General features: G+C 37.2%; 1 non-coding gene across 1 annotated transcript; it reads right to left on the reverse strand.

Moving 5' to 3' along the window:
- Positions 1-24,820: 24,820 nt before the first annotated feature.
- LOC122110888 lies at positions 24,821-24,925 on the reverse strand. The gene has a single exon (XR_006147944.1). It is a non-coding gene; the product is annotated as a small nucleolar RNA U13 (small nucleolar RNA).
- Between the last annotated feature and the right edge of the window lie 754 nt (positions 24,926-25,679).

The following is a 25,679-nucleotide window of genomic DNA, read 5'->3' on the forward strand; positions in this document are numbered from 1 at the left end:
AACACAGTGGGCTCACTTTATATCTGCCTTAATATTTAAACCAATCCCTGGAAAAAGATCTTTTTGATATTTCTTAGTCCTCCCACATTGTTTTTCATCCAAGTTATTTCTTTAACAACTTGAAAGGCAGGAGCACCGTTAGATGGAAAATACTTACTGATCATAAAAAACTGTATAAACATAGACTGCACTGTTTGAGGACTGACACTAATAAATTGGTAACTAGATGTACCATTCTGTTCTCTGCTGAGTGTGCCTTTTAAGGGAAAGTAGATTAGAAATTAAGGGAAAATGGTACGGCTACAATGTTCTTCATAAGAAAGGCCATTAAGGACTTTGTCTACTGACGCAGATTCTGTTTCTGAAGGAGCCATTCTTTTTTGTTAATATCTGTTAGAAAAAGAAGTTTGTCTCTAAGTCGCTACCTAAGGAAGCAGAATGAAAAGACAGGAGCTATGTTAATGGAGGAGGAGTTTTCAAACAAGACAAATTCTAAGGCATGTCAACTCATTTTAATTGTACTTCACAAGATGAGGCTAGAGTCATGATTCCTTCAGAGAAAAACAATCTTGCCAAAACTGCAAATTTTCTGTTCTGCACATCTTTATAAAGATTAGACATTAGAGTAATAACATTTATTCAAAAGCTGGAATAGAGAGTGGAAAATACTTGACTGGTCCTATTGAGTTAGTCAAAATGACACATGATGAGTTATATTAAATAGATGATTATGATAAACAGATTAAAGACATCTAAGTAGTGACAGAAAGAACAGCATCATTAACAGCAAAGATTCTTAAATACTCTGCAGCTGAATATTGAGTAGCAGAATGATATTATAGGGTCAAAAAACATATATATGAGCTCCTGTAATATGTTTCTAGATTTTTTGCAGCACGGGGGTTTGAACTCAGACCCTCACACTTGTTAGGCTGGTGTTCTACCACTGTTTCTTGCTGGTTAGTTTTAGGGTAGAGTCCTCCTTGCTGCCTAGGTACATGCCTGAGCCAATATCTGCCTACCTTATGTTTCCTGTAGCTGCCAGGAAAACAGGTCCATGCCACTGATTCCAGTTTCCTTAAATGAAGATGGAGTCTTGAGGATTTTTCTGTCTATGATGGCCTGGAATCATGATTCTCCTGGATCTCAGTCTCTCACCTAACTTGGGACGACAGGTGTGCATCATTATGATTAGTTATGGTTTGCGAAGGGGCCTCACAAATATTTCTGTGGGGCTGACATTGGACCACCATCAATCGTCTCTATTTCAGCCTCCCAAGTAGCAGTGATTTCAAAGGCAAGACCTTGGTGCCCTAATGTTTATAGACTTTGAATATGGACTACTCTTAAATACTTTATGAATTCAAAAGAAGAAATTTACTAATGTTTAACTCTAAAAAAAGCAGCTGTAATCACTAGCACCAGTCAGCTTCCTATACATACCACAGGCCCTTAATTTAGAGCTGTTAACAGGATTAATATCTATGTGACAATTAACACTTTAAACTTGTGAAGGTGGGAGGCATTTTTTTAAAGCTCCACTTCTAATTCTAGAATTTACTATTGTGAGTTTGATTAGGTTTTGTGGATTTACAGATCTAGCACCCCTGTTTCAAGCTGATAAACATTTTATTTACCTTTTACAATTTCTCCATTTACTAAGATTATTTGGCTACATTTTTAGAAAGAAAATAGTCATGACAGCAGCCTGAGTGATTACAACCTATGGTGGCTATTGATAAAATCAAGCAAAGAGTATTAAGTTCTGCTCCCTGGTCAGCTGGTATGTACTTCTTGATTGAGAAGCCAGTAGGACTCTTCATTATTGATTTCTTAGGATTATGCTTTAATTTTGAGTCATGATTTCAGGAGTAGGCCAGTATACAAAATATGAATTCATATTATTTCCATAGTTGAAAAGCCATTAGTGACTTGTAATGAATACTCTACATAGAGACCAGATTAGACATTTCATTTGAAGGGGAAAACAGTGTATTAGTGAAATCTCATTATGTCATCTCTATTGGTCAAATTGTGCAATTACATCTTGAGATGATGTAGAATGGAGTTTCACTGCTTGTGAAGGCTTGGGGTTATCGTAGAAGGTGAGAATTTGAACCCAAGCTTGGTTTGTCCAGTGAACATTTAAGCCATTTGGCTTAATCCTTTGCTTCTTTGACCAGCAAATAGAGTATATTTAAAATAATCACACACCATGTTTTGGGTCCTTAGATGATTTTTCAATTAATGGATTCAAAAAGTACAATTATTTGCTGTGGCATGGAATATTGTAACATTTTTTTTGAAGTTAGAAAAAAATTGCTTCATAGCAAACAAGTGTAGACATTGACTTAGATGAAGGGGATCCACCGAAGTGTAGAAATGTCTCCTGCATGGAACAAAAGGTTACCATTGTTGAACTTCAGTATTTTACAGCCAGGGCCCTGCTACTTGGTTTTGATTTTGCCTCTCTAGGCATATTTTAATTATGAGCCTTTAGTAATCAAATATGCTCTAGCTAAAAACAGAATCTTAAGTAACTAATGCAGGAATAAAATTCTTCAGTGCCTCAACTGGGAAGAAGCTCCTTGCTGTGCTCCACTTGCCTGCTTGAGGATTGGCTACAGATTTGCCTCCTTAGGGTTATGTTAGCGAATAGTTCATTACTTTCTGGAAGAATCACAACGTGGAGAAAAGCTCCCAACTTCACAGTAGTTAGGCACGATTGCCTTGGTCTTACGCTGTAGTTTTGTAGTAATGCGTATTTTAATTTTGGGTTCTTTCAGATGGCTATTTCAAAAGAGCACCATGTAGTCTGCATAAATGAAGGATTTTAATTATAGTAGGACTAAGGCTTGCAGTAATCTCTTACAGAGTTGGATCTAAGCTATTGATTTCTGCCTTTTGTGCTTACGTTAGACATATTCAGGCAATTTGTCCAGTGTGCATTGATACAGCCTTACTGCAAGTAAAATATACTGAAGTATTTTTGTACTAATAGGTAAACTGGCATTATTTAAGGCCACCACCCTGGGATGCCTAACAGATAGGGCAAGAGGGTCTTGGAGCTTTTGTTTCAGGGTTCCTGACAGAATCTTTGGATTTGCTCATGCCTAAGTTCTACCAGTTGGTAAATGTTTTAACTATTATCTCTGGATAAATAAATAAATGCATCATCATACTATATAGCATGCCATTATATATGCCATATGTATACATAGCTGAGCTTGAAATCTATCTACAGTTACATTTTTAGTGCTCTCTAACATTTACATCTATTATAACAATTAATATTATTTGTATACATTTATGTTACCTTCGGTTCCAAAGGTATCAAAATTCCTTTCAGCTGAAGTATCAATGTGTTCAAAACCACTCTACTTCCAGGTTAAATTTGTTTGCTACAGAAAACAAATTTCTAATCCAGGTCATCAACTCGAATGGCAAGTAAGCCTCATTGCTGTCTCAGAACTTTTCATTGAAATATATGAACATGAGAGGAATTTAACAAAATTTTTTCTTTGGAGAAAAGTAATTTTTATTTCTATTTTCTCTATTTCTGGTCTTTAGGATTAACTCAATTTAGTTCAGATTGATTTCTACTGATTTCTCTAATTAAGTATTGCTAATGAGGACTCATTTCACCTGAATTGTCCTGTGTTATGAATTGAGTGTCTTCTGATTAATCAGAGAGGCAAGAGATGTTGGCTTGAAGATTCTTTGAGGAAGATTCTTTGGTGCTCTCTTTTGGACCTCTTGTTGCTAAAACTAAAAACAAATGCTGCTACATGCATCCTGATAACACAAGTTATGCATCTTGTACAGAAAAGAAATATTGTTCAGATCCTACATCAATTAAGCCTGTGCTAGACATTCATTTCCTACTACCATACCTAACTTTTTAAAGACTCACACCTATCTGACATGGCCCCAAATGCTTTTCTCTTTACCTGCGTTCTCCCTAGTTATCCAATTTCTATTAGTTAAATCCAGTTTTAGTTAAATTTCCACTGCGTTTTCTCTGATAATATCAATTCACAAAGCCCTTCTCCATTCAAACAATTTGGTGGTAATTTCTAATTTTATTCTTTGATTTAATTTGTTTTCTTATTAGTAGCTTCTTGTGGAATTCTGATGATAAAGACTTTGAAAGGGAAGGAGCCTCACTCTCTACATTGGAGAGGAGAATATGATAGAGAGTAGGGCTTGGGTGATAATACCAGATCGAGACTCTGTAAAGAGAAGCTTTACAATCTCTAGGAAGGCAATAACAAGAGCTACTAACTATTGATTACCCATGACATGCTATATACCAGACTGAGTGCATTAGAAGTACCATTTATAGCCCTCATAATAATGTTACAAAATTGGTACTGTTATTTAGTCTATTTTCATGTTAGCAAATGGGCTGAGGGACCTTTGACATCTTCCCTAAGGCAAGAGCAAAACCACAGAGCCATGATTTGTATCCTGCTCTGTTGGACTACAAGGTTATCCAGCTTCGGATTCTCTAGGCTGTCCTAAGGCCTGAGGTTTGGTGCAGCTAGTTTTAACCTTCCCTGGAATTTCTCTAAAACACAAGAGCATATATACACACTAATTAATTGCCAGAGTCTCTACAGACAGTGGAGCTGACTGCTGAGTAGCACACTGTCGAGTTCTGTCTACCTGGAGGTAGGAGTGTTATTTGGCAAATGGGAAAAGGCTGTGTTTGGATTTGGCACAGTTCTGGTGCATGAAGATTATCTTTTAGAGTTGTAAAGAGCTTCAGACATTCACATATAAAAGTGTTGGCTTCACAAGGAACCATTGCAAGATTCAGGAAGTGGAGACTTAGAAAATCCACACTAAATTCATCTTTTTATTCTGTTATTAAGAGATTGTTTTACCAACTCTATAAGTAGTCTTAGCTTTGAGATTAGTACAAAGAGCAGGAAAATGAAAATCAATTTGTTTATGTATTTATAATATCTTTAAGTAGCTATTCAAAGGGGTTTCAAACCCACATGTTACTTTGAAGTATAATGTATCTTGACCAGTGTCATTCCTTCCATCATTCTCCAGTCTCTTCCAGTCCCATGCGTCCCTTCAAATTACCTGATTCCATAGTTCACATATGTACATTGAATATTATGACTATATTCACCCATTTTTCCTCTCACCCTTTATTTGCTCCCTCCTCTTACTTTCCTCTTTCTACCCCACTGATAAAACTTGTTTCAGCTTCCTGACATTCACTTTGTTAAACTGCAAAGGAGTTGTTCAAAGGAGTGACACCACTGGAATTCTCCCTTGTGTACACCATAGTTTTGTCAGTTCGTGTATACATACACATGACCCTGTATTTTGTTTCCATATATGTTTATAATTTAGCTCTTGCTTGCACATATGAGAAAAGCCGTGTGCCTTTGTCTCTCTGAGCTTGACTTTATGAAATAAATCAGTGTTTAGATGTGAGTGAGGTAAACTGGCAGTGGCCTGGGTTACTCTTGAGATTTGATAAAGAGATGTGGTCAGGAGGGTGCTCTTGTCTGGGCTCTTTACTCCCTGTGTGAAAAGCTGGAAAGTGTCCTTGGTCAAAGAGCACACATTCACCAAGAAGAGAGGGACTGTTCTTTGGTTGAGCACACATGAGAAATAATGTTTTTGAAGAACTCTTTCTTGGAAGTGTTTTGCTGGGTCAGCGTGAGTCCTCTTGACATGAAATTCTGTGAGATTGTATAATAAACCCATTTCTAATACCAGCATCTCTTAACACTTTCTACAGAAATACAGTATTGGAAAATGACCAGTTTCTCTCTTTGCCTCTGGCAGAATTAGACATAAAGAAGCACTGAAGAATTGAAGTTGCAAAGCGATTTTTACTCATTCCAGGAATGAACTTCTTCCACATTCGGAGCTGTCTAAGAGTGTGATAGGTTGTCTCAAGGCTATGTGAGTCTCCATGTCTTTAGGTTATTAAAGAAGAGTACCTGCATACCAGGATATTCTGCACAGAGGATACAGGCATTGAGGGTTTATTAAGCACATACTTTGTGTCAGATGCTGCTCTCATGTATTAGTCCATGAAATCCTTGAAAAGTCTTGTGAGGATGGCTGTATTGTAGTTATTATTCTCATTGTGCACAAATAAGAACAGTTGGTGACTTCTCTAAGATCAGTACCTAGGCAATCTGATTCTAGAGAAACATTGCTACACAGAAGTAGAATGTGAGGCACAGCAATAATTCACAAATTTATTCTTAGAATCCCGCATACCCACATGAAAAGAAGGAAAAGGTGCTAAAGTTAATTTAATAATATATCTTCTTATTAATCTGGTATATCTACAAAGTTTTCAGTTCAACATGTAGTGTATGAACCCATTGTTTATGTAATGCTTAGATTACTGATGTGTTAAGTCTTATAATCAAGTCTATACTTTACATTTATATGCACATCTCAATTCAGACGGTCCGTGTTTCAGATGCTCAATAGCCACTGTCTAATATACCACCATGTTGTATATGTTTAGAAACCTGCTATTAACATTGCCCTCTACTGATTGACTATTGGACTGCCATTAGTTTTAACGCATATACCATTAGTCTTTTCATAGGTGAGATCATTCATCTATTTATTCAGTTTCCCTTAAATACCAGCACAAGTAATTTTTTGAAAAAAGAAAATTTAAAACATTTCCATGACTTCTCTCAGAAACCCATTTACTTTCAAAACCTGTAAAATAGGAAGATTTCTCTATCCATCACCTGTAAAAACAAGTAAACAACAAAAACCAACAAAAGCCAAAAACAAAAAATCTGAATCTCATGTGCCTTCCATTGGTGAAGACAGAACGTATCTGGCTTACTTTCTCTTGTCAACTATTCATACATGTTACAATGTCGCCAAATCACCTTTCCCTTCTTGTTTTTCCTAGTCAGATAATCCTCATTTCCTTTGAGCTGTTGTTTTCCTGGGTTTGCTAGAGTATTTGTGAGCCTGCTGCATAGGAAATACACATAACCTAGGATCGGCCTATCTCTAGGGAACAGGAAAAGGAAAAAGACAAACTTTAACTAAGATTGAGCCTTGCCAAGTTTTTCTAATTTACATCTAATTTCCTAATTTCTCAGTCCTCTTTTATTGTATTCTTATAATTACTGAAATGACCTGTAGTCCACCAAAGTGATATTTACGTATTTATCAAATTGTAACTTTGGGGGATAGGATTCATTCATTTCCTGGCAGGTTGCATTATTCTTAGTGATCTGAAAGGGTTTTCTCAAGTTGAATTTCTGACAGTAACTGACCCTCTAGGCTGTGACATGTTTCAGTTGAAAAAAAACAGAATGTGATATGCCTTTCATTGTGAAGAACACTAAAAAAAAAAAAAAAGTCCTGCGTTTCTTTTGTGAGTGTCTCCATTGAGTTGTTGATGATAGTGTGATACATGTTAATAATTTCAAGACTCTTTCAGTGAGGGTAGGATGGGCAGATCACATAGGTAGCTTGAAGCTGACTTGAGTTGCTTATTAAAAGAAGGATATTAAGAAAAAGGCTTCTGTTAGGAAGACAAATTCTAAACTTCATAGGGAGGAATTTCCTTGTGGAGACAGACTCTAAGGATGTGTGTAATCTAATACTACGTGCATGCTTATTAGATATTTCATTTGGTTTACAGAGTTGGTAGAATTAAAACATAATGCTTGTGGATATAATATATTCCCACTGAAGCTCTTCTCTTAAGATTTTCCCCTGTAACCATACAGTTTGCACACAGCAAGAGAAACTAATGCAAAGTACAAGATGTGTTTGTTAGTAAGCTGTATGCATAAATTCACAGATATTCATTGAACACCCACTGTGTCCATGGCACAGATTGGATAAAAGCAAATATAAGGTAATAGTACCAGTTTCTAGGAATTTATAGTTTGTCTGCAGAGATAAGACATGCACATCCTCTGCCCTTGGCGCAACCAAATCACCTTGTTTATACATGTCTATCTCTCTTATGGAGGATAAACTCTATAAGAACAGACAATGCATCTTATTTTTATTCAGGTCCTTATCACTTTGCAAAGAGTCATTGCACAAAAGATATATGCTTTGTTAAAAATTATCTTTAAATAGTTGCACAATGGGGCTTCAATTTAAGATGTCCATTTATGTGTACAACACATCTTAATAATGTCACCCTTTCCATCATTCTCCAATCCCATCTGTCACCTGATGATTTCTAGTTCTTTTCCACACATATACACTTAATGTTGAGTGTATTCACCTACCAGTCCCCTCCCCATTCATCTGTCCTCTATCTCTTAGCTCCCTTCCCCTTGTAGGAGTCATGTTTCAACTTCCTAGTATTTTGTTTAACTATTAGTTGTTCAAAGAAGTTAAAAGTTGAATTAAATGAAAGAGGTATATTTATTTAGTTAATGCATGTCAATATTTTATTTGCACACATGAATTAAAATGTAGTTAAATTGCCCTATTTAGGATGGGACCATCCATATAAAATTTTCATTTTAAATAATGCAGGTAAATAAAATCTGATCTCAATCTTTCTTCTACTCACTATCACAGTAGTACCTCTAGTGCAACAGCTCAGTTGTACAAGCAAAAGATTTTATTCACCAAAAGGGCATATGGATCTTGTGTTTCCACATGCCAGGGTCATACTGAGATTTAAATTAAGTGACAGACTATAAGATTAAGCAACAACATTTTGTTCAGAAGACGAAGAATCTTGTTATCCGATCATACCAAGTAATCCTTGAAAATAAATATCTGTGAAGTGGGAAACAGAGTAAGACAAAAAGTGAATCTATAAGCTGGTCTTGTAGTGCATTTGCCTAACATGCACAAGGGCTTGGGTTTGATTCTATGAACTACATACAAGCACACATACACTCATGCATGTGCACACTCCCACACACAGAAGATCTGTCTGTTTATGTATGCATGAGGATCCCAATGTCTATCGAAAAATATATTGCCAAACAAAACCAAAATTACTCCATAAAATTTTTAAACAAAAAGAATCAGCTGAATGATAGTAGTGCTATGTAGTATGCCCAGCTGAAATCTAGTTTTAGATAGTCCATCCCGTGTACAGAATCGGTGGCTTTGCTAGTTTGGCTACTTTAGCCAGGTATAGAAAAGTTAATTTAAACAGTATAGATTTCAGATAATCAGGAAGCCACTTGATTAACATATTATGTACAGAACAGTTCAGTGCACCTCAGTGCTTCCAAGCCTATTTTGTTACTCAAGAAAAATTTAGCCAATGCTATGCACTGTTTGTCTAAAAATGGCTTATATAGTGATATTCCACAATTGGCCATTTCTTTGTTCTTTGAGGGATTTTCATGGAGTTTGTATAGCATTAGGAAGAATAAGAAAGTGTTTCAAGGAAAAATTGCATCTGTGGAGTTTTATAGAGGACTAGATACATCAAAAAAAGGAAGAAATTGGGCAATCTGTCTATAAATTTGTTTTTGCCACCATTTTCACAACACTCTAGGCTGTGTATCTTATTACATAAGACAAGTTATTGATATTCTGTTTAATATAAAGATCTTAATTCATGTACCATTTGAAATTGAGAGAAATCTCTTTAAGATTCATTAGAAAGAACAATAACTACATTCTCTTGCAGTCTGGCATTGCAAACAGAATGCAGAGTCAAAGATACTTAGTCTGCTGGTCCACATAAAATTTGATAGCGTCCTCAAACTCTATGTTTTGAAAACTTGTGATGTTCACAGTCTAAATGATGTTGAGTCCAGAATCCTTATAATCTGAAGTAAACAATTTTGTCCTGGCATGTGATGGTGTGTTGTAGGGAAATGTACAGAGGGACAGAAATATCCATTGATTTGGTAATAAAGTTGGCAGGCATAGATGTTTGGTAAATGCCTACAAGATAAAAGCACCTGAAATAGAATGTAGTCATTCAGCCCCAACAACTGAAAGTTCCAAAGCTCAAAATAGTATGGAATCATTTATGCTGTCAAGGTTTAGGAAGTGAAAATAGAATAATAGAATTTAGGATTTAGGACACCCATGCAGTTACATACATATACCTATAAAAAAGGAATGAGCACTCATTTGAATGATTGGAAAGTGAATTCAAGACGAGAAGTGAAAAAGAAGAGAGAACAAGAAGCAAAGAATTTCAATGCAAGTAAAAGAATAATTTCCAGCTGTTTGGGATTTGATGGGTTCCTGAAATATTTGATTAAACCCAACAAATGAGATAATGAGAAAAGATGAAGGGGAACAAAATATACTGCTACAGAGATATAATCAGATACAAAGGTGGAAGAAATCTGTATATGCAGTCAGATTGTATGTGTATTTTCTTGGATTTACAGAAAGCTTATGAACAAAAAATTAATGGGGGTTTAACATGTATATCTTTGCATAGTACATGCAATTCCACGTCTTTTCCATTCAAAACAAGGAATCTAAGCCAGACATTGGTGTTCACATCTGGAATCCTAACCACTCAAGAATATGAGATCTGAGAATCATGGACTAGACCCAGCCTGAACAGACAAATCTGTAAGACTCTATCTCCCAGCAGAGATCAACAGAAGTGGCTGTGTGCTGTGGTTCAAATGGTAGAGCACTATCTGCGAGCAGAAAAGCCAAGCAAGAGCTGAAGGCTTTGAGTTCAAGCTCCAATATTGGCATAAAATAAAAAATAAAAACAAATAAGATAGAAAACCAAACAAGGAATCTGTACTGGACTGCTTTTCATCTTTTCAAATTCTAGCTTCTGAAATTAGTAAAATTGCTCAGTGTCTCCACTTTGCAGTCACCCTTCAAATCACCCAATCTGGCTTCTGCCCCTACTTCTGTAGCTGAAATAGTTCTTGCCAAAGTCACAAATTACTTCCCAATTGTCAAATCCAATGGATGTTTTCCAGTCTCTATTTATTATGATGATTAAGAGAGGAATCTTAGTATATAAAGAGAGCCAAAACTGAATTGGCAAAGTCCCCATGATCCTGCCATTTTGATTCTCTCATCTTAAGCTGCCAAAATAACTAGTGAAGATTTAGACAAGAAAAATGGGTAATTTTGGAGTAATAAGGACTGAAACCAAGGACATTTTGCTAAAAAAAGAGAAAGCTCCAACTAAAATTGAAATTAGTGTGTTTGCCTTCACAAACTGAACAAGACAGGACTGCATAAAGGGAAATTTAATTAGAGTTTATTAGCAAAACATATAACAATATTTATGGCAGACATCCTGGTAACTCTTTGGCAGAAATGTTGCTAGGTATGTAGACATGTTTCTCTTTTGTAGATGACTTTGAAGTTAAATGTTTAAAGAAGCAGAGTTTAAAAAGGATGCATAAAAAATGAGCTTGCACTCAGACCTAGATGTCATCTGAACACCCAATGTTTAGGTTATGGACAGATTGCAGGACCTGCTTGTATATTATTTAGCATTAACATTGAAGTCTTCTTTCCACAAACACCTGCAGTTCCCTTTGAATGGTTCTACATTTCTTTGGCTGCATTTCTTTGCCAGATGATTCTGCTTTCTTCTCCTGCCTTTCCTGTGTAAAATCTGTCATTACATCTACACTGTCTAGCCTGCCATTCAAAGTCTTATATTCCAAAATCTCACACAGTTTTCTAATATTTTCCCCTATAACTTGTCTCCTTCTGTTGGTCTTCCGAGGTAGCTACATTTGACTCTGAAACACACGCCATGTGCTTATATTTCCTGTGACTCAGGGAAAGCCTTGGTACCTCTCTATCTTCTCCATCCAGTTGAAGGAGCTGAAGGAGCTGACTGTGTCTTACACTATTAATGGGTAGATCCTGCCATTCAAAGCCTACTCCAAAAACCCATTAATGATCTTTCCAGGAACTTGTATACAGACAAAGCAAGCTGGGCTTTATAGTTACATGAAAAATGTTTTGCTGTACCTTTGATTAAAAAAATACCAGAGTTACCAATTTAATAATGAATATTGGAATTTCTCAACTAACTTATTAAATGTTTACTTGCAGAAAGATAATAAATGTTACAGTAAATCTATTTTCTGGATTTACTTTTGCCTCCTATTCTTCACCAGAATCCACCACTTTAAGGAAATTCCAGAGATAGGAGGGATTGAAGGAGAGAAATGTTGAGTCAGTTCTTTTAAAAGAGAAAAAACACATTAATACTATGAGCACCATTAGGAGCAGATATTTATTAAACACCTGCCCTGCTTCTTTCAGTCAGCTTGTAGGTTACAGAGGAATTCTAAGTGCCCTAATGCTCTGCAAGGCGATTTATCTAGAGAAAAAAACACATCAGCTCATTTAAAAAAAAAAAAAGACTCAGGACATCAAAATCATTCCCAAAGCACCCTTTCAAATCCAACAAGTCAAGCAAAACTATGGTTAATGATATAGTTGTGTTTATCAGAGCTAGCATTAGCTAAAATTTATAGCACATTAGAGTTTACAGTATAGTTTTATTTTTTGTTCTGTGTGCACATTTGAGTACACTAGATCCTATCATATGATTTCTACTTATTATTATTATTATTCCTTTTTGGGGACACATATTATGTTAAATAGCTACTGAGGTTCCTTACAAGTTTTGCTTTGTGATAAGTTATTGGATTTGTGTGTGTTTTTATGTGCAGGCATGCATGTGTGTCCTTAATGCTAAGTTCTTGATCAGAAAAATATCTCATGTTTTGTCTTTGGGATTTATCCCAAAACATATTGAAACACAAAGAGAAGTGTCTTTCTTGGGGTATGGCATTAGTAAAAGTATTGTTTTAGTGTAGTTTATGTCCTGGTTTTCCTTTTCAAGTGTGTACTGTAACTTTTAAAGTCCCAACCTTGTATTATGTTTGCAATCATTACATTATGCTAAGTATATTACTGCGTATATAGTAGGAACAAATATAAATTTCTTCCTTCTCCTCTTCCTCCTTGCTTTTTTATGGTACTGTGGTTTGAACTCAGGCCCTGGTGATGACTCAGCTTGCTCCCCTCAGCTAGCACTATGTCATGTGAGTTATGCTTGCAGCAACTCTGCATTTTACTGATTATTCTGAAGGCAGTCTCAGGAGAAAGACCAAGATTTGAATAGTGATCCTCCAGATCACAACTTCCTGAGGAGTTAGTATCACAGGCATGTGTTACTGGCACCCAGCTAATTCAAACATTTTTTAAATGAATCATATTAGAGTTAGAAAAAGTCTTTAGAACTTCACTGAATGTAGGTTAATCTTGCATCGATAATTTAGAGTTACTTTAGGAACTTGGAGTATTCCCAGGAACACAAAGAAAATCAATTACCATTGAATAGGACTATAAATTATGTTTATTTAAGTTTTCTGGTGTTTTAGACATATAATAAATGGGATTTTACTATAAATAGGAATAGATAAGTAGACCCATTCAGTCTACAATAAATGTATGGAAGAATGTAAACAGCCTAGTTATTGATGCTAATGGGGCTAATTCTAGAGAGGAGATTATGTCAATCTTGCTGAGGAAAATATAGTATTCAGAAAATAATGGTCATAAATTGTGAAAGAGAAGAGGTATCCGGGTAAATGTGAAGAATAGAGTTGAATGAATTGAGGGGGGTTGGCAAATACTACAGATGTCCTATACACCATAGATATGGTGTGTGTGTGTGTGTGTGTGTGTGTGTGTGTGTGTGTGTGTGTGTGTGTGAGAGAGAGAGTGAGTGTATCTGTCTGTCTTAATCCATTCCATGCCGCATCTAAAACTGGATCATTTATAAGAAGAGGAAATTTGTTTTCTAACAGTTCTAGAAAATGAGTAGGTTAATGATCGAGCTAGATTTATTTTCTGGTTCCATGATGGTGCTTCATTGCTGCATCCACCAGAGAGGTCAAGCACTGTGTCCTCACACAGCAGAAGAGTAGAATTGAGAGAATCCATTCCCGTAAATACTTTTTTTGTGGTGACATTGTTCCATCCATGACTCAAGCAAAGCAATATTACTTAGGGATGAAGTTTCAGAAAGATTTTTTGGAAGGGACAAAAACATTCAAATCATAGCAGTGCTTAGTCCATTTAGATTACTTTAACAAAAATACCATCAACTGGTGACTCACAAACTACAGAAATTCATTGCTAACAGTTCTAGAGGCTAATCCAAGGTCAAGATGCTGGCAGATTTGGTGTCTGGTGAGGGCCTGCTTCATAGTCTATAGATGATGCTTCTCACTGTGAGATCACATGGTAGAAGGAGCAGGGCAGGTCTCTTGGGGCCCTTGCAGAAGGGTACTAATCTCCTTCATGGGTGTTGGTTGCTATAACATAATCACTTTCCAAAGAGTTCAATTGCAGTGGTCACATTAGAAGATAGGATTCCCATACATGGATTTTGGTGAGGGCACACACTTTCAAATTATAGATTTTGTGTGTGTATGTGTGTATTTGCATGCATACATGCTTGTTAATATGTGTCTGGCCATTCTTTTTTTAGTTCTGCTTTCCTCTAATTGAACTTTATTTTCTTTGTCTAAATTATACTTTTATTAACATTAAGTAGTTGTACAAAGGAGTTACCATTCAACAAGTCAATTCATGAATACAGGGCATACTGATTGATATCACTTTTTTCATTTTCTTCCACCCCTCCCTGAGCTTGCCTTTCTTTATGCAGGGTGAGCAGATTTCAATTTTCACCATTGATTTCCACTGTCTAGTATCTAATGTGGATCTCTAGTATCATTTCCACTCTAGAGAATCCCCCTTTCACAAAACTATTGAGATTTTACAATTTTTTCTCTAAGTTTCTTTTTCAAATATTCAATTTCAATAGGTTATTAAAAAGAACTTTTGGGTTTTTTTTAAATCAGAAATCTGATCTTTTAGGATGAGCATTTAAATCCAGTGGCATTTGTGACTTTCCATGCTTTTCTTTGAACAATTCAGATAGTAGGTTGCTAGTACTCCTCATGGCTTCAGAGAGGTGTAAAACAGGTACATCTCTGGCTATAATTAAGAGAAAACAAGTAGGAGAAGATAGCAATCTTGGAGTTGAACTCAGCTGTCCCCAATGTGCGTGAGACATATAAGGTCATGTAAAAATAACAGTAAACTATCATCTCTGGAGGCATGACTCAAGTGGTAAAACGAGTGCAGCAATTGCAAGGTCTTGAGTTCAAATTCAATACCCCCACCAAAAAAAAAAACAGCTTTGTAAAATGTTTCAGTACAAAAAAGTAATGTCTTAAAGATAACTAATTGATACTTGTATGATTTTAAATATACATTTGTAACATTATTAAGTTTTATAAGTAGATGTTTTCAACTTAATTTGCATTTCAAAAAGTATATGTATATATATGCATGTGGCTTTTCAAGTTAGCTTAAAACAAATTATTATTCATTTTGTCATTGAGAAAATAAGGATCAAATTATATTGTCAGCCTTCTGTATTTGAGGATTCCAAGGACTCAAGCAAACTCAGATTGAAAAATATTAGAAAAATTACATATGTACTAACTGTGGACAAACTTTTTTGTCATTCTTTTTTTAAAAAAATAAGTCTTCATTGTGAAAATACTGTACAGAGGGGTTACAATTACATGAGCAAGGTAATGAGTACATTTCTTATCAAGCATTGTTGCCTCCTTCTTTGTTTTTCCCCTACCATCCCTTCCCTCCCATCTCCACAATTACCTACCACCCCCCCCCCCCCCCCGCCTAAATTGTTCATTTTTCGACATAGTGTCTTATACATCTCATTGTTGCAATGGGTCAAATATACAGTGCAATAGCTATTCACACAGCAATCCATTGTGCTAGGTATTGCAAGTCATTTAGAGATGCTTTGAAATATAGAGGAGAATATGCATAGGTTATATGCAAATATTGTGCACTTTATGTAAGGACTTGACATCCTCAGACTTTATATTTTCAGGGAGTTCTAGAACCATTCCCCACAGAGGCTGTATTTGGCCTCCTCATTATTTCCTGTAGAGACTTGCTAAGTGTTTGGTTTCCTCCTGCTTGGTTTCCTCTGGCCCCTGACCATGTCCCATGCCTGGCAGGCTACACATGCAGCCTTTGCTTGCACTTCAGCTGTATGCACTCCTCCCGCTGCACTCTCCTGTTTCTATATTCTCCAGCTGTCTCCAGTTCCTTTTCCCTGTGCCCTTCTCTTGCTATCCACAACAGTGGCTCCTATTTTTCTCTCCTTGAATAAGCATTATTGCCTGTTTCTTCAAAGTAGCGCATGCTTTGTTACAATGCAGTATATATATATATATATATATATAAAATCTATCATATCATACAAAATCACACAATAAAAAAATTATAGAGCTTATGGGAAAAGAAGGCATGGTTCAACATACAAAAAGTCCCCAGTGAGAAAAGGCCAAGATGGCCTCAAGTTCTTCAATACTTTCTCAGATTGAGGTGCAGCCTAGGCCTTCTGTCCTTGTATCAAGGCAGGCTTTGTGAATGGCCTTACAACTACAATAAAGAAGTCATTTTATGCCTATATCTGGGCTCAGCCCTAAAGCTGATATGCTTTCTTTGTCCTGCAACATTTGCTTTTGGAATCTAGCCAATCACCATGCTACGGCAGGCCCAAGCCACATGGATAACCTGCTTATACATGCTCTACTTCACAGTCTTACCTGAACTCTCAGCCAACAAAATCACAACTTTTAACACCACAGTGGACTCTATTCAATGTACACCAGTCGAGCCTTCAGATGACACTAACCTTGGCTTCAACTATAGGTAAGATGATCCCAGGGGATCATTTAGTCTCCACTGCAGAACACATGACAATGTGTTGTTATTTTTTAAGTTACTAGGTTTTGAGATTATTTCTTAAGAAGCAATAGATGACTGAACAGAAACTGACACTAAAACTGTTAGCTCCAGGAAATTTGGGACATGTTAGTCTTGCTGGTACCAGCTTTACCTATCCTAAATAGATGAATGACTGTTGTAATCAGAAAAAAACACAACAGTAAAATCTTTCCCAGTGACCAAGCCAATAAAAGCTCAGAAACTGACATAAAATGCTAGTATGTTTTTGCATATATATATATATATATACATACATATATAAAGCAGTTAAGAAGTGCCTCAATCCTTCAACAAATGTGTTATTTTTGGAAAAGATCAATAGTTTACTTGTGTAAATGGGTTTTAGCAAGGCTGCTACTTGTGAGTTGTAAAAAGATGGAGATATTTCTGGACTCTTCCAGAGAATGGTAAGACTCAATGGGTATGGTGCCAGGTGAATTGGAGGCCTGGAAGAGCTATGTGCTTCTGTTGTGTGTATTTACTCGCTGCCCCTCTTCTACTGGGTGCAGAGTTTTACAGTGTTTCTCACAGATAAAATGTCTGAATATGCTAACATAAAATAAGCCAATACAAAATCATGATATGCTTAAATTGTTCCCTAATATATCAATTTCATGTTTTCAAAATAAGCATCCCAGCAGCACCAACTGTACAGTGTTGTGAACTTATGTTGATTTGAATGACTTTCTGTGGATGGACATCTTTCCCAGAAGACTATAAGTCAGGGCTATTTTGCCTTTGCAAATTAGTCCCATCATCTGATGTATTGCTTAGCTGGTTATGGGCAAAGTAAATGAATGAATGAACCTTTTTGTCTCTTTCTTCACCTTGTGTTTTCTCAGGCTCCTTATTCCTGCTAAACACCTCATGAGTGAATGGGTTAATGGCTGATTGTGGTGTTGTATCTCATTACCTAGAGAGAAAAATCATGGAGTGGTTTCTTCATGAATTAGACACGCTGTCCTTCTCCCATCAGGCAGAACTACATTGAGAAAACAGAGTGCATGCCAACTTGTTCAGTGGAGGGATTTAAGAGAGGTACTTGTCCAAAAGATGTTTTTGAAAATGAAAAGCAAACGGAGGATGGTAAGACAATTCAGAGCTTAGCCACTGCCAGAAGCTGCTGCTCTGCCAAACACTGGAAGAGCCAGTGCTGAGGATGGTGTTACCAGGGTCCAGGGCCAAGGCAATCTAGGGAACTTGGAATCATGAAGTCACCACCATTGCCGAGAATGCTGGTCTAAAGAGCTGGTGGGATGGTGGGGGTGGAAGGGAGCAGAGGATGTAGCCAGAAGCTGCTTGTCAAGGAAGTGTGGAAATGTCATTTTTTAGGATTCTGCCACCTGCTCCACAAAGCAGTGCAAAGGGTAAGGTCAAAGGTCACAAGGCAGAGGAGCGCCATGGCCTCCTGTTTCATCCTCTCTTTTTCAACAAATCAATTGATCAATGGTATCAATGCTGCCTTATGAATCATTTTTGGAAAGGCTCCTTCATCAGTTTGGTAAGATGCAAGGCAGTTAGGATTTTAATTAGAGTTTCCTTGAGAGAACTCACTGTGTAATGGATTATTAATGTTGGGAGTGTGAAGTGTAGGCTGCACAGATCTACTGAGCCAGAGGAGTTCAATGTGGGTCATGATGAAATCTGTTTTTTTCCAATGAGTTGTAATGCAAAATCTTGTTTTTCCGAAGTAAGGTCCCTCTGTAGCATCAAATGACAGCAGCAATGTGGTATTCTTCACCTTTACCCTGGCTTATTTCCTGGCAGTTCATAGGAAATATTATCATCCAAAAATTGTATTTCCAGCTGCATATTAAAGTATTCTCCAGGGCAAAACAAAAGTAATCAAAATGGAGCTTTTACAAATAATAATTTTAAGCACAGACTCTCTGTGAGACTGAGGACATTCTTTCAACTCCAACTGACTTTATTTATTTAATTCAACTTATTCCTTGTATCATTCAGCACAATACATTATGTTGTAGAAATGGCTGGGTTTTTGTATGGTAGTAAAGGGCTTAGGCTATTGAACAAACAATATTTATTTTGAAGACTTTTTTCTTTGTGTTTTTTGGTTTTAGATAGCCTGAAATAAACTGGTTAGTCAGTGGGATATGGTGGCATGGGCCTGTCTGCCTGTATTCCTAGCACTGAGGAGCCTAGGGCAGGAGTATTGTGAGTTCCAGGCCAGTCTGGATTCATAGTGAGGTTCTGTCTCTTAGAGAGAGAGAGAGAGAGAGAGAGAGAGAGAGAGAGACAGACAGACAGACAGACAGACAGACAGACAGAGACAGACAGACAGACAGAGACAGAGAGACAGAGAGACAGAGAGACAGAGAAACACAGAGAGACAAAGAGACAGAGACAGAGAGGCACAGAGACACAGAGAGACACAGAGACAGAGACAGACAGAGACAGAGACATAGAAAGACAGACAGAGATACAGAGGCAGAGACAGAGGCAGTGAGTGACAGAGAGAGACAAAGCGATAGAGAGAGAGAGAGAGAGAGAGGGAGAGAGAGAGAGAGAGAGCACAGTAGCTCAGGCCTATAATCCTAGCTATTCAGGAATCTAAAAAGCTGGAACATTGTTGTTGAAGCCAGCCAGAGCAGACCGTCCAAAAGACTACATTTCTAAACTAAACATGAAAAGGCCAGGCATAAAGGCATGACTTAAGTGGTAGAGCACCAGAGAAGTGATCACAGGGCCCTGAGTTAAAGCCTGGTACCAACAGGGGCACAGTCATCTTTTATAAAATAGATAATACTTTTTTCCCCCTCCCCTAGAGAAGTAAAAAAAAACCTACAACATGCTTAAATAGGGATAGGTTGACCCATTGTAACAATGAGATGTACAAGATACTATGTTGAAAAATGAACTTCACAATTTAAGTGGAGGGGAAGGAGAGAAGAGGGAGTATAGTTGTAGACATGGGAGGGAAGGGATGATGGGGAAAAACAAAGGAGGAGGTAACAATGCTTGATAGGAAACGTACTCATTACCTTGCTCATCTAACTGTATCCCCTCTGTACAGCTTTATTTTTTACAATAAAAATGTATTAAAATAGATATTACTATAATAAAAATAATTAATTTTAATAAATGAATCTTACATTTCCAAAAACTCGAATTTCCTTTTATAAGATAATATTTAGTTCTGAACCTGAAAGATATGAAATGAAAGATGTACTTTTATTCTTAGTCTATGACATTTTCATCCTGATGAAATATTTGTTAACCTTTTGCTACAGGTAGCTCTATAAAGCACACTTTACAAGGCAAGTTACAGTGACACCCATTGGCACTGTAAATAGGGATAAAACATGAGAATACATGTAATATTGTAGTGCTCCATATGTAAGTCAATAAATAAATGTCTTCACTTTCTTCCCATTGCATGACAATCTCAATGTTTATAATGTCATTCATCCTAATATCAGCAGACATTACTTTAGCTAATTGTAGGCTAAGTTCACCATAAAAAGTTACCTTTTTTCCTCATTCACTTCCAGATATTCTTCCCACTGCTCTCACCTGGAAGTTTCTTGCTGTGGATTTAGCCTCAGGGGTCTGCCATAGTTTGAGCTGGCTTCCCCTTAGCTGTAAAATGCTTTTTGTACTTGGACAGAGTCGAGTCCTCTTCACATTGCTTTCTGCAGCCCAACTCCCACACTGTACAGCATCCTTAATCACTTGAGAGGTCTGCTGCTCATCCTGTGCAGCACCAGTGTGACCCTTTTGCCTGTGAGAATGATGCTTGGCTGCACCTTTGCTCCATCAGACACCAGATCACTGTGCCAGGTGGCCCTTCTGCCCAGGCTCCCCCTCTCCCAGACTCCTGCTGCCATGGAAACCTTGTCCTCTGGCATGGCAACATGGGACAGTAAGATGAAGGCAATAGAGCCATCTTATTATTTCTGAAGACCCTAGGAGGAAAGCTGTATGAGACTCCTGGGGGTCTGATTGTCCTTCACCAATCCTTTTCTCCCAGCTCAATCCACACCCAACTTTCATTTCTTTCTAAAAGTATTTGCTGCTGAACTTCAAACACACAGAAAAAGTCTAGTCTGTAAAGTTAATAATCAAGAATTGGAGATTACAGTTTTCTGATTCTCTGATAAACTTCCCTCCTGGGCAATGAGCAATTCAGTTGAGGGAGGAGGACTTAAGAGAAAGTTTTTAGAATCTCAATAAAGAAATTCAATAAAACTGAGGAGAGTATACCTGGATCAATGTCTAATACACTTTCTCAGACCATGTTTTGTTACTCTTTTTTTCACCACTAAAAGTGGGATTATAATGCCTACCTTGTATAATATTTATTAGGATTCAGTGTGATAGGTTAGCCCATTAACTATCAAAAATTAGTGCTTTTCCTTCCATGTGTCCTCGCTCTCCACTGTGGCTCATAAAGTGGAAAAAAATTAGCTAAAATAGATACACAGTATCAAAATCAGAAATCCAACGTATTACCTATGAGTCATATTGAGGAAATGCTATTTAAAAAGTCTTGTTATTATAGACATAATATATATGCAGTGTAGAGAATGAGATAATACTGACAAGCAAAAATAAAAGTCATTGTGTTTCATGATGCAGAGATTAGTACTGTTTCATTGTGTCAGCATTTGACCTCAAGACCTTGGGCTCTTGTTTGGCTTTGTCACTAACAGCTGATGCTCTAATACTTGAGCCATGATTTTTGCTGGTTATTTTGGAGATGGGAGTCTTTTTAACTTTTTCTGCCCAGGCTGGCTTTGAATTTTGATCCTCTGTTTTTAGCCTTCTGAGTAGCTAAGACTATAGATGTGAGTCACTGATGCATGATGAGATAGTACTTTTTTGTTGTTGTTGGTTTTGGGGCTTGAACTCTGGGCCTGGACACTATTCCTCAGCTCTTCAGTCAAGACTAGCATTCTACCGCTCTACTGACTTTTTCTGCTTATGTGGTGCTGAGGAATCAAACCCAGGGCCTCATGCATGCAAGGCAAGCACTGTACCACTGAGCCACCTTCCCAGCCCTGAGGTAGAACTTTTAACACTTATATCTACTTTGATATCTTTCTGTATACCATATGCACATATAATGTTATAAATAAGATTTCATTCAGTTTAGTAAAAATATGCAATATTTCCTTGTTATTCTCCAAAATGTCCATTATTGCTGTTTATCCTAACTAGCATCCAAAGGAGGATCATGTATTACTCATATTTGCTATGACTTAGATTTCTTTTACCTAAAATGTATGAGTTTTTATGATGTGGTTTGTTGAAGAGTCTTGTTCAATTGTCTTGTCATATTATCTCACCTTTTAGATTTGTCGGTTTCTTTAAGGTATGGTTTGATCTCTCTCTTTCTGACACCCCTTTCTCCTAAGTACATGCTGTATCTCAACCCCTATTATGGCTTTGAATGCTTCATTGGTGATTTTATATACTTCAGTTTACATCAGATTGGAGGACATAATCTTGCTGAGTTAAAATTGGTGACTGGATTAGTAATGACACTGTTATTTCTGTTGAATGGTTACATTTTTCTTCTCTGAAAAGGCATATGTTTAAAGGTTTGAACATTATGTGAATGTTTGCATTCTGGTCAGTCATTTACTTCATAATTTTAGCAGTCATTAAGTTGGATAACGATAGTTTGAATCAAGAGAAATGATTTAGCATGTGATAGGAATGGGGATTGGAGTGGTACATTGTAGAGGAAGGGATATTTCAGCTTGCTTTGTTTAGGTTAGGAAAATGAGCAGAGTTGAAGGAGTCTTACGCATGACACATCTTCATGGAACGCAGGAGTTCCATATGTATTAAGAGCTTGGTCAAAAAATCTGATGAAAGCATTGTATAATTTTAACCAAGGGTGCTTTGAGTTGATGTCTGGCATGCATGTAAGGTTGTGTCAACATTTAGAAAATGCTGAAATTCACAATCAATGTGATTCTAAATGGTTAAAACAACTTAAAAATTAAACCTAAGATGCTTTAAGAAAATGGTATCGGATGTACTTTTTTGAGGGAAAATCTTGAGTTGGTGTATTTTCTTTCTTTCATTTACTTATTTGTTTACTTATTTATTTTTGTCGGTTGTGGGGCCTGAACTCTGGGCCTGGGCGCTGTCCCTCAGCTCTTCAGCTCAAGGCGAGCGTTCTCCCACTTGAGCCACAGCGCCATTTCTGGTTTTCTGGTGGTTTATGTAAACAAAGGAGGAGGCTACAATGCTTGATAAGAAATGTACTCACTATCTTGCCCATGTAATTGTAACCCCTCTGTACAGTATTTTCACAATTTAAAAAAAAAAAAAAGAGTCTCACGGACTTTTCCTGCCCAGGCTGGCTTTGAACCACGATCTTCAGATCTCAGCCACCTGAGTAGCTAGGATTACAGGCATAAGCCACTGTTGCCCAGCTTGGTATATTTTCTTTTATAATCTATATAGTTCTACTTTTGATTAAGTGCCAGAGTTTTATGAGCTCTGACAGTATTTTCTGAGCCCTCTCTTTTTCAGCTTTCCAGGTGTAAATTATTCTTTTCTGCTTGCCAAGAGTAAATTACTCTTTTCTCTGGTAAAGTGACGATTTCTGAGGTTGTAGGATTTGATGGTTCTGGATTCTTAACAGAGTTTCAAGGTTTGCTTTTAGGAACAGGGTGTTTTGTGAAATGTACCTAGAGTGCAGAGTACAAAAGGAAGCTACTTGGCTGGTTTCTTTGTCTTCTAGATGACAAAATTCAAAATCTCTTGGAGATTTATAGTACAGTCTGGAGTTTTCCTTGGAAAATACAAAGATACAGTGTTTCTTTTATTATTATTATTTTTTTTTGGGGGGGGGTCCGGTCGTGAGGCCTGAACTCTGGTCCTGGGTGCTGTCCCTCAGCTCTTCAGCTCAAGGCTAGCGCTCTACCACTTGAACCACAGTGTCATTCCCAGCTTTTTTTTTCTTTTTGCTTATGTGGTGCTGAGGAATCGAACCCAGGGCCTTGAGCATGCAAGGCAAGCGCTCTAGCACTGAGCCACCTTCCCAGTCCCCTTTATTTTTTATTGTGAAAATACTGTACAGTGGGGTACAATTACATGGGCAAGATAATGAGTACATTTATTATCAAACATTGTAACCTCCTCCTTAGTTTCCCCTTCCCATTCCTTCCCATCCTCCTCCTGCCCCCCAATCCTCCCCCCCCCAAGCTGTAAAGTTACTACTTGTATGTCTCATTGTTGCAATAAGTCCACCTGTATCCCTATTGAAACAATTATTTCCCTTCCCCTCCACAAATTATACCAACATCAAATACAGTGAAAGCAGGGTTATACCATGGGGGAGGGACATACAAAGCAACAAAGAAATCATCTTATAAATGTGTTAGAAACAATCTCATGAAAGAAAAAAAACATTTGAATACATATCTTAGAGTTCATTTCCCTAACATCAATTTATCTGACCTTTTCTGCTTGACTCAGACATATACTAGTTACTGCAAATAAGGGAAATCATGGGACCTATGTTTCTTTGGGCCTGGCTTACTTCACTTACTATAACTTTTTCCAAGTCTTTCCATTTCCTAACAAATGGGGCACTGTCATTCTTTCTGATGGAGGGATAGAATTTCATTGTATATATATATACCATATTTTCTTGAGCCATTCATCTACTGAGGGGCATCTGGGTTGGTTCCAGATCTTAGCTATAGTAAATAATGCTGCAATAATCATAGTTGTGCTGGTAGCTTTAGTATGGTCTTGTTTGTGAACATTTGGGTAAATGTCCAAAAGTGGAATTGCTGGGTCATAGAGGAGCTCTATGTGGAGTTTTTTGAGGAACATCCATACTGCTTTCCAGAGCAGTTGAACAAGTTTACACTCCCACCAACAATGCAGTAGGGTTCCCTTCTGTCCACTTCCCCTCCAGCATCTGCTGTTATTAGAGTTCTTGATTATAGTCATTCTAACTGGGGTGAGGTGGAATCTCAATGTTGTTTTGATTTGCATTTCTTTTTTTTTTTCACGTCAGATGGGTAATGTGCCCACGTTATAACAAGGTTTAGAGGGAGGCACATATCACGCAAGCGCGTGAGAACCCAATCATCATACTTATGAACCGGAAAAGGATCTGATTCGCATCTCTTTTATGGCTAGAGCAGTTGAGCATTTCTTCGTGTGTCTATTGACCATCCTTCTTTCCTCTTCAGAGAAGTTTCTCTTTAAGTCTTTAGCCCACTTATTTATCGGGCAGTTGTTTCTTTGAGGATTTGTTGTTGGGGGATTTAATTTTTGAGTTCCAGGTATATTTTAGATATGAGACCCTTGTCCATTGTATGGCTAGTGAAGATCTTCTCCCAATCTGTGGGCTTTCTATTGATCTTGCTAGCTATGTCCTTTGCCATGCAGAAGCTCTGCAACTTCACGCAATCCCATTTGTCCAACCTTTCTTTGATTTATTGTGTTTCAGGGTCTCCATTAAGAAAATTTAGGCCTGTGCCAAGGAGACTTAGTGTTTCTACTATTCCATCCTGTAATGTTTTCAGAGTGTCTGCTTTGACTCCGAGGTCTTTGATCCATTTGGAGTTGATTCTGGTGCAGGGTGATATATAAGGATCTAGCTTTAGTTTTCTACATGTAGTTAACCAATTTTGCCAGCACCATTTACTGAAGAGGCTGTCTTTCTTCCATTCTATTTTTTTAGCTCCCTTATCGAAGATTAGATGGCTATAGGTCTGTAGATTCATTTCTGGGTTTTTAATTCTATTCCATTGGTCCTGAGGTCTGTTCTTGTGCCAGTACCAAGCTGTTTTGATTACTATGGCTTTGTAGTAGAGTTTGAAATTTGGTATTGATATTCCTCCAGCATCGTTCTTTCTGTTGAG

Source organism: Dipodomys spectabilis, unplaced genomic scaffold (assembly GCF_019054845.1).
Source record: "Dipodomys spectabilis isolate Male_0828 unplaced genomic scaffold, ASM1905484v1 ptg000081l, whole genome shotgun sequence".
Lineage (NCBI taxonomy): Eukaryota > Metazoa > Chordata > Mammalia > Rodentia > Heteromyidae > Dipodomys > Dipodomys spectabilis.